Source organism: Theropithecus gelada, chromosome 5, assembly GCF_003255815.1.
Source record: "Theropithecus gelada isolate Dixy chromosome 5, Tgel_1.0, whole genome shotgun sequence".
NCBI classification, from domain to species: Eukaryota; Metazoa; Chordata; class Mammalia; order Primates; family Cercopithecidae; genus Theropithecus; species Theropithecus gelada.
The window spans coordinates 121,457,037-121,466,642 of NC_037672.1; the positions used below are offsets into that span (position 1 = coordinate 121,457,037).

The 9,606-nt window shown below is 39.5% G+C and overlaps 1 pseudogene; it reads right to left on the bottom strand.

Annotated features, from left to right (window-relative positions):
- Nucleotides 1-372: 372 nt before the first annotated feature.
- Nucleotides 373-1,748, bottom strand: LOC112625134 (annotated as a pseudogene).
- Nucleotides 1,749-9,606: the final 7,858 nt, after the last annotated feature.

Consider the following 9,606-nt stretch of genomic DNA (forward strand, 5'->3'; position numbering starts at 1 on the left):
TTTGTTTTCAGATTTCATGTTCTGGATGTGGAAATTAATGTAGCAATAGTCTGCATTTTTTTTCACTAGAGAAAGGCTGTTTGTCCACACGTTCCTAAAAGCAACATGAAAAAAAAAAGGCCCATCAATTACCCTTTGCAAAATCTACATATTTTCCTATGCTTTCTCTGTGTAAAACAATGCAAATTACAAAATATTTTAAAATGTATATCTATCTTTTTGGGTGTTAAGTTCTGGTTTGCTGAAGATACTAAATCTTTGTATTTTATTTTATTTTATTTTATTAATTTATTTATTTAAACCATGCAAGGAGACTGTTTATTTCCAAAGGATTTTGCAATAAACATAATGAATAGGCTCCAGGCAGCTGTTCTATTCTTCTCCCTCATTCTCATCCTCATAGGAGTCAGTGCCTACTTCCTCCTAATCCTTCTCCAGGGCAGCGATATCCTCCCGGAGCCTTGGAGAACTCACTGTCCTTCATGCCCTCACCAGCTTCCCAGTGTACAAACACTCTCTTGACATACGTCAGCTCGAACTTGTGGTCCAGGTAGGCCCAGGCCTTGGCGATGGCAGTTGTGTTGCGCAGCATGCACGTGTCACACTGTACCTTGGCCAGGTCACCTCCAGGCACCACAGTGGGTAGTGCTTAGTTGATACCAACTTTGAGGCCTGTGGGGCAGCAGTCCACAAACTGAATGCCGCACTTGGTATTAATGTTGGCAATGGCAGCGTTGATATCCTTGGGTACATCTCTGTGGTACAACAGGCAGTAAGCCATACACTTGCCATACCAGTAAGCCAGATACCCTAAAGTGTCATACCATCACACTTTGCCATCTGGCTGGCCGGCTCAAAGCATGTATTGGCAATCCCTGCCAAAAACAGCTGCTGTGGTATACCTTCTCTGCAGAGATGACTGCCACATAGGTTACCAGGGGGATGTAGATGTGAGTGCAGGCCACCAGGTTGATCTGAAACTCTGTCAGGTCCATGTTGAGGGCCTTGTCAAAGTGCAGAGAAGCTGTGGTGGAGGAGATTACTTTGCTAATGAGGCAGTTGAGGTTGATGTAGGTTGGGCACTCAATGTCCAGGTTGTGGCAGCAATTGTCATAGATGGCTTCATCGTCCACCATGAAGGCACAATCTGAGTGCTCTAGGGTGGTGTGAATGAGTGGTCAGGATGAAGTCATAGGGCTCGACCATGCCTGTGGACACCTGCAGGGCTGAGTAGATGGAGAATTACAGCTTAGATTTTGCCATTGTCACCAGAAAGCTGCTCCATCAGGAGTGAGGTAAAGCCAGAGGCAGTGGCCCTGCCAAAGCTGTGGAACACCAGGAAGTCCTGAAGTCCTGTGCACTGGTCCAACAGCGTCCAGATACAGTCCAGCACTGGGTCGTTGATCTCTTTGTCAATGGTATAGTGACCACAGACATCACTGTTGAGAGCATCCTCTTTTGCAGTGATGAGCTACTCTGGGTGGAAAAACTGTCAGTATAGGCCATTTCAGATTTCATCAATGGCCATAGGCTCCAGATCCACAAAACAGCCAGGACACATGTTTTCTAGCACTAATTTCACAGAAGAAGCTGGTGAAAGTGGACTATCCACTTCACCAGTGGTCTTTTCACTGGGCATCTGCCCATCAGTTTGAATCTCATGTTCCAGGCAGTAGAACTCCCAACAGGTTAGCATTGCCCATCTGGACACCCGCCAGCTCCGCATGGACTGAAATGTATTTACACATGGCAAATGGTGAGTCCCAGTGGTGTGTCTTATGTAGAGTCAGGGTGATGGGTTTCAGTGAGAACTAACCCATCCTTTTAAGGATATTTGTGTCTTGATTTAAAAAGTTTTAATTTTCCTGACACTAAAACATTGGTGTTAAAATGTGCATTTCAAATGTATGTGGGAGAAAAGTGAAAGAAACACTGATTCAGCCTTAAGATAAGTGTATCCTAAGACTTCATTTTAGCTCTGCTACGTATTAGTAGTGTGATTCTGGACAAATTATCTAATTTCTCTAAATTTTTGTTTTTTTATTTATGAAAAGGAAATAATATATTTTCCTGCACATCTTAGAATGGTAAATTTAAATTTAATATGCATATAAAATTTATTTGCAAATTATTAAGGGCTAAATTGATAAAAATATTATTTAACATGATATTATATCTTCATGACCAATTTCCATATTTCTATTGTTTCTTTTATGCCTACCTTTGACATAACTTTTACTCAGCACCTAAGACAATGAATGATAGGCTTGGTCCATTTTATATCTGGCTTGTTGTTATTTTGAAAGTCTGAAGAAAATAAAGACCCTAATTCACCAAATGAGGAAGATTAATTCCTCATTCAACAAGTTCATTCATTCAGCAAATAATTATCAAGCACCAACTATGTATAAGAACTGTGCTGAGTGATGGGCCTACAACAGTGAAAAATATAGACCAAATTTTTGCCTTCATACTTCTATTTTATGAGGTGAGACATAAACAATCTAAACAAGAAACTATATGTGAGGTAATGATAAATATTAAGGAGTAAAAGCAGAGCAGGAGTGAGTGCTTGTGGATGCAAGTTTATGTAGGGTGACTAGGAAAGGTTTGCTGAGTAGGTCATATTTGAGTAAAAATCTGGAGTGATAAAAGTGAGGGAGTGACCCGTGCAGCTATCTGGGACAACAGGGTTACAAGCAGAAGGAACAATGTATACCAAAGCTCCAAGGCAGAAGCATATTGGCGTATTATAGGCAGAGAGAAGGCCAGTGCACCTGGTGAAAGGTGAATAAGATAAAAAGCTGTAGGAGATGAGTTTGGATAGGTAAGTGGAAGAGGCAGATGACCTACAAGCTGTCAGCCATTGTTAGAATTTAGGCTTCTGTGAGAGATAGGAAGTGATTTGCTGGTTTCATACAGAGAAAAAACAGGATATGACCATTGTTTTAACATGATCCCTCTGGTTACTCTTCCTGGAACACAGTGAAGAAGATCAAGGTGAAACAAGGACATCATTTAAGAGGCCATTTAAATAATTATTGGCTTGGACCAAGATTTTCACATGAAGGTAGTAAAATTGGTAAGATTCTGAGTATATTTTCAGGATACAGTTGTCAGAGTTTGCTGATGGATTAGTCATTGAGTATAAAAACAAAGTGAAGAGTGAGGAATATCTCTAAGAATCATAGCCTGAGCAATATAAGAATAGTATTACCATTTTCTCAGATGGGAAACAAAACGAGAGTCCTATTTAGGAGAATATCAGTCCCTCAGTTTTGGACATTAAAAGTGATTTATTACCCATATCGTAACCACACCAACTTTCGCCTGGGTTCTCACTTAGGACCACAGGCAAACATTCTTGACTTCTAGTGAGAAGCCTTGAGTCAACAAATAGAGGAATTCCCAAAGCATGGAGTTATGTCATTTTATTATTTTATTTTATTTTTGCCATAAGAGCCAGGCTTCCAGCTTTCACCATATAAATAGCAATGGAAAAAAACCCGGTGGTTATAACTCATTTCCCTATCAAGCCTTCAATCAATATGCTCAGCCATAAACAGTAGCCTGTCTCACCAGAAAGGCAATAGTCAGAACCAGCTGCCCACATCTTTAAAAGTCCAATACCTCTAAGTTGCAAATTTGAGGTAACCCTGGAAAATTCACAGAACTCTCTGTTCTTCAACTAAATAGGAAATAACACACTCTGTGATCTACCTTTGTTACAGGGTTACGTAAGGATCAAATAAGACAAAATATACAATAATGCTATATAGGCATAGTCATGACTGTTTAACAACAAAAACCATAGTGAGACTTTTTTTTTTTTTTTGGCAAGTAGACACTTATCAGCTGTAAATGGTAGGATTGGAAGACTATAAGTTGTTTTAAAAAAAACAATAATCAGTTCCAAGCAAGTTGCTTTTTTACTGATACATAATATTTATAGATATTTATGGATACATGTGATATTTTGTTACATGCATATAATTTGCAACTATCAAACCAAGATGTTTAGGATGTCCATCACCTCAAGAATTTATCATTTTTATGTATTGGGCTCATTTCAAGTCCTTTTTTCCAGCTATTTTGAAATATGCAATACATTTTTGTTCACTGTAGTCATTCTACTATCTAATAGTAGAACTTTTTCTTTCTATCTGACTATTTTTTTTGTACCCATTAACCAACCTCTCTTCACCACCCTCCTCCTACCCACATACTCTTCCCAGTTTCTAGTGTCTATGATTCTACTCTCTACCCTTATGTGATCAACTTTATTACCTACTACATATGAGTGGGAACATGCAACATTTCTCTTTCTGTGCCTGGCTTATTCCAGTTGCAATCATGTTACTGCCAATAATAGGATTTCAATCTTTCTTATGACCAACTAGTATTCCATTACATATATACAGCCCATTTTCTTTATTCATTTATCTATGGATGAACACTTAGATTAAGTTCATATCTTTGCTATTGTGAGTGGTGCTGCAATAAATATAAGGGTGGAGTTATCATTTTGATATACTAATTTCCTTGCCTTTGGATATATACCCAGTAGTGAGTTTGCTGGATCATATGGAGTTTTTGGAAAAGTCTCCAACTGTTTTCAGTAGAGGCTGTACTAATTTACATTCTCACTAACAATGTTTAAGAGTTTCATTTTCTTGACATCCTCACCAGCATCTGTTATTTTTTTGTATTTTCTATAATAGCTATTCTGACTGGGGTAAGATGATATTTCATTGTGGTTTTTATTTGCATTTCCCTGCATTAGTGATGTTGAGCATTTTTATATACCTCTTGGCACATGTACATCTTCTTTTGAGAAAGTCTATTCATGTCCTTTGCCCATTTTTTAATGGGATTATTATTTTTTTCCTGTTGAGTTGTTTGAGTTCCTTGAATTTTCTGGATATTAGTCCCTTGTTGGATAAGTAGTTCTCAAATATTTTCTCTCATTCAACAGGTTGTTTCTTCATTCTTTTAATTGTTTCCTTTGCTCTGCAGAAGAATCTTAGTTTACATTTGCCCCATTTGTCTATTTTTGTTGTTGTTGACTGTGCTTTTGAGGTCTTAGCCACAAAATCCTGTCTAGACCAATGTACTGGAATATTTCCTCTGGGTCTTATGTGTAAGACTTTAATCCATTTTGGGTTTATTTAAGTGAAAGGTAAGAATCTAGATTCATTCATCTACATATGGATATCCAGTTGTCCCAACACAATTTATTGAAGAGGGTTTCATTTTCCCAGTATAAGCTATCGGTGCCTTGTTTAAAATCAGTTGGGTATAAACACATGGATTTATTTCTGGGTTCTATATTCTGTTCCATTAGTCTGTGTATCTAATTTTATACCAATACCATGCTATTATGGTTCTATAACCTTGTAATACATACTGAAGTTGTGTATTGTAATGCCTCCAGCTTTATTGTTTTTGCTCACCATTGCTTTGGTTACTGGTTATTTTGTGTGTGTGTGTGTGTGTGTGTGTGCTTCCATAAAAATTTTACGATTTTTTTTTTATTTCTGTGAAGAATGTCATTGGTATTTTGATAGTAATTACATTAAATATGTAGATTGCTTTGGGTATTAGTAATTCTTCCTATCCATGAGCATGTGATATCTTTTCATTTGTGTGTTCTTCAATTTTTTCATCAGTGTGTTAGTCTCCTTTGTAGAGGTCTTTCAACTCTTTGGTTAAATTTATTCCTAGCGCTCTCTCTCTCTCTCTCTCTCTCTCTCTCTCTGTGTGTGTGTGTGTGTGTGTGTAGTTATAGTAAATGGTATTGGCTTCTTGTTGTTTTTCTCCTAGTTGATTTATTATTGGTCAGTAGAAATGCTATTGATTTTTGTATACAGATTTTGTATCTTGTAACTTTATTGAATTTATTTATCAAATCTAAGAGTTTCTTGGAGAATTCCTTTGGTTTTTAAAAAATATAAGATAATATCTGCAAAAAAAAAAAAAAAGGCAATTTGAAGTACTCTTTTCCAATTTATATGCCTCTTATTTCTTTCTCTTGCCTGATTGCTTTGGCTAAGACTTCAAGTACTATGTTGAATACAAGTAGTGAAAGTGAGCATCCTTGTTCCAGTCCTTAGAAGAGAGGCTTTCAGCCTTTTTCCATTCAGTAGAATGTAAACTGTTAATTTGTTGTATATGGCATTTATTATGTTGAGGTATATTATTTCTATGCCTAGTTATAGTTAACAGTTTTTATCATGAAGGGATTTTGAATGTTATCAAATGCTTTTTCTGCATCTGTTGAGAGGATAATATGGTTTTTGTCTTCTTTCTGTTGATATGATGTATCACACTGATTGATTTGCATATGTTGAACCATTCTTGTGTCCCTGGAATAAATCGCACTTGATTATGGTGTTTTATCTATTTGATGTGTGCTGTTAGATTTAGTTTACCAATATTTTGTTGAGAATTTTGGCATCTATTGTTCATCAGGGATATTGATCTATAGTTTTCTTCTTCTATTGTGTCCTTGTCTGCATTTGGTTTCAGGATAATTCCGGCCTTATAGAATAAGTTAGGGGAGAATATCTTCCCTTCAACTTTTTGCAATAGTTTCAGGAGAATTAATGATAGTTCTTCCTCAGTAAAATTCAGCAGTGCAGGTATCCAGTCCTGTGCTTTTCTTTTGGGAAATGTTTTATTACTGATTCAATATTGTTACTTGTTATTTGTCTGTTCAGATAATTTATTTCTTCCTGATTCTTTCTTTACAGATCATATGTTTTCAGGTATTTATAAGTTTCCTTTAAATTTTCCAGTTTGTTGGTGTATAGTTGTGCATAACAGTCCCTGACAATCTTTTTTATTTCTGTAAAAATCCGTGGTAGTTTCCCTTTTTTTGTTTCTGATTTTGTTTATTTGGGTCTTTTCCGTTTTTCTTGGTTAGTCTAGCAGTTTATTTATTTTGATTACCTTTTCTAAAAAGCTTTTTTGTTGATCCTTTCTTTTCTTTTCTATTTCATTTAGAAATACTACTCTGTTCTTTCCACCTACTAATTTTGGGTTTGAGATGTTCTTAGGGATGGGGATATTGAATAGGCCTGTTCTTGGTCCCAGCGGTGGCAACAGTGGGCTGAGTATGCCTGTCCTTGGGCCCCCAGGAAGCATATGCAAGTGTTAGCAGGTCCAGATGGGACAATTATTGGGCCTCCAGACTACTTGCTCAGGTGACAGAAGTGGTAGCAGTGGCCTAGGTGGACAGGTAGAACCTTAGGCCCCTGGGCAGTGTACATGATATGGGCAAGGGCAATGACAGTGCAGGACAACCCTTGTACCCCAGACAGTATTGCTGGTTTTAGCAATGGCTGAGATGGCTGGGCAGGCCAGTCCCCAGTTCCCCAGATGGTACATGTAGGTGAGTGCCAATGGTGGTTGTAGCAACAGGCTGAATGGGTTTATCTCAGGCCCTTAGGAAGACTGCACAGATGCTGGCAATAGTGGACATGGTAGGGCAATCTCAACACCTCTGGATGGTGTGCTTGGGTGCTGGGGGTGTTTGGGGTCTATTGTTAGGCCCTCTGGTGATACATGCATGTGCCTGGGGTAACTGACAACAGGATGATCCTCAGGTCCCCAGGCAGCATGCTCAGGTACTGGAAGGTGCAGTGCTAGGTTGAGTGAGCCTGTCCTCAGATCCACTTAGTGGTGTGCATGGCATCAGGCTGTGTTAGCAAGGGCAGAATAATTTCCAGGCCTCCAGGCAGCATGCTTGAGTGGCAGCAGTGACAGTGGTGGTGGCAGGTAGGGAAAGACCATCCTTGGGATACATGCAAGTGTATGGCAGTCCTGCTTCTGAGAGTGGCAGGATTGTTGTCAGTGGCAGTGATCCCAGGCAGGTGGCTTTCAGACTCTGGGGAGCACATGGTTTGGCTCCCTTTGTCCTGAGGGTGGCCTCCCTGGTGCACTTCTGCCTGTTCCCCAGGGTATGGGACTCTGTGGGTTAGAGTGCTGCAGACCATGTGTATTAGTCTGTTCTCATGCTGCTAATAAAGACATACCCGAGACTGGGTACTTTATAAAGGAAAGAGGTTTAATTGACTCACAGTTCCACAAGGCTGGGGAGGCCTTACAATCATGGTGGAAGGCGAAGCAGGAGCAAAGGTGTGTCTTACATGGTAGCAGGCAAGAGAGCATGTGCAGGGGAACTCCCCTTTATAAAACCATCAGATACCATGAGACTTACGTACTACCATGAGAACAGCATAGGAAAGACCTGCCCCCATGATTCAATTACCTCCCACTAGTTTTCTCCCACAACAGATGGGAATTACGGGAGCTACAATTCAAGATGAGATTTGGGTGGGGACACAGCCAAACCATATCATTCATGGTCCAGTCCATGAAACCATTTTTTCCCTCTAGACCTCTGGACCTGTGATGGGAGGGGCTGCTGCAAAGGTCTCTGACATACCCTGGAGACATTTTTACCATTGTCTTGGTGAATAAAATTTGCCTCCTCATTACTTAAGCAAATTTCTGCAGCCAGCTTGAATTTCTTCTCAGAAAATGGGTTTTTCTTTTCTATCACATCACCAGACTGCAAATTTTCTGAACTTTTATGCTCTGCTTCTCTTTTAAACACAAATTCCAATTCCAAACCATATCTTTGTGGATACATAAAACTTAATGCTTTGAACAGCACCAAAGTCATCTCTTGAACACTTGGCTGCTTAGAAATTTCTTCCACCGGATGCCCTAAATCATCTCTCATGTTCAAAGTTCCACAAGGTCCCTAGGGCAGAGGCAAAATGCCACCATTCTGTGTCTAAAACATAACAAGAGTCACCTTTATTCTAGTTCCCAACAAGTTCCTCATCTCCATCTGAGACCACCTTAGCCTGGACTTAATTGTCCATATTACTATCAGCACTTTGGTCAAAGCCATTCAACAAGTCTCTAGGAAGTTCCAAACTTTCCACATCTTCCTGTCTTCTTCTGAGCCCTCCAAATTATTCCAACCTCAGCCTGTTACTCAGTTTCAAAGTTGCTTTCACATTTTCATGTATCTTTACAGCAGCACCCCACTCTACTGGTACCAATTTACTGTATCAGTCTGTACTCACGCTGCTAATAAAGACATACCCAAGACTGGGTAATTTATAAAGAAAAGATATTTTAATGGACTAATAGTTCCACATTGCTGGGGAGGTCTTGCAATCATGGCTGAAGGTAAATGAGGAGCAAAGACATGTCTTACGTGGCAGCAGGCAAGACAGCATGTGCAAGGGAGCTCCCCTTTATAAAACCATCAGATCATGTGAGACCTACTCACTATCATGGAACAGCATGGGAGAGAACTGCCCCCATGACTCAATTACCTCTCACTGGGTCCCTCCCGTGAGACATGGGAATTATCGTAGCTACAATTGAAGATGAAATTTTGGTTGAGACACAGCCAAACCATATCACTCTGCCACACTGCTGGGTTCATTCAGTAATGTGTGGCTGAAGTCTTCTGGGTGGCTGTAAAGATAAGTCATTGAGGCTCCAGGGATATGGAGGTGCAGGGGCTATTTGGCCCCAGGTCAGGATATATTCTAGTGGGAGCCAGACTCTCAAAATGACAAA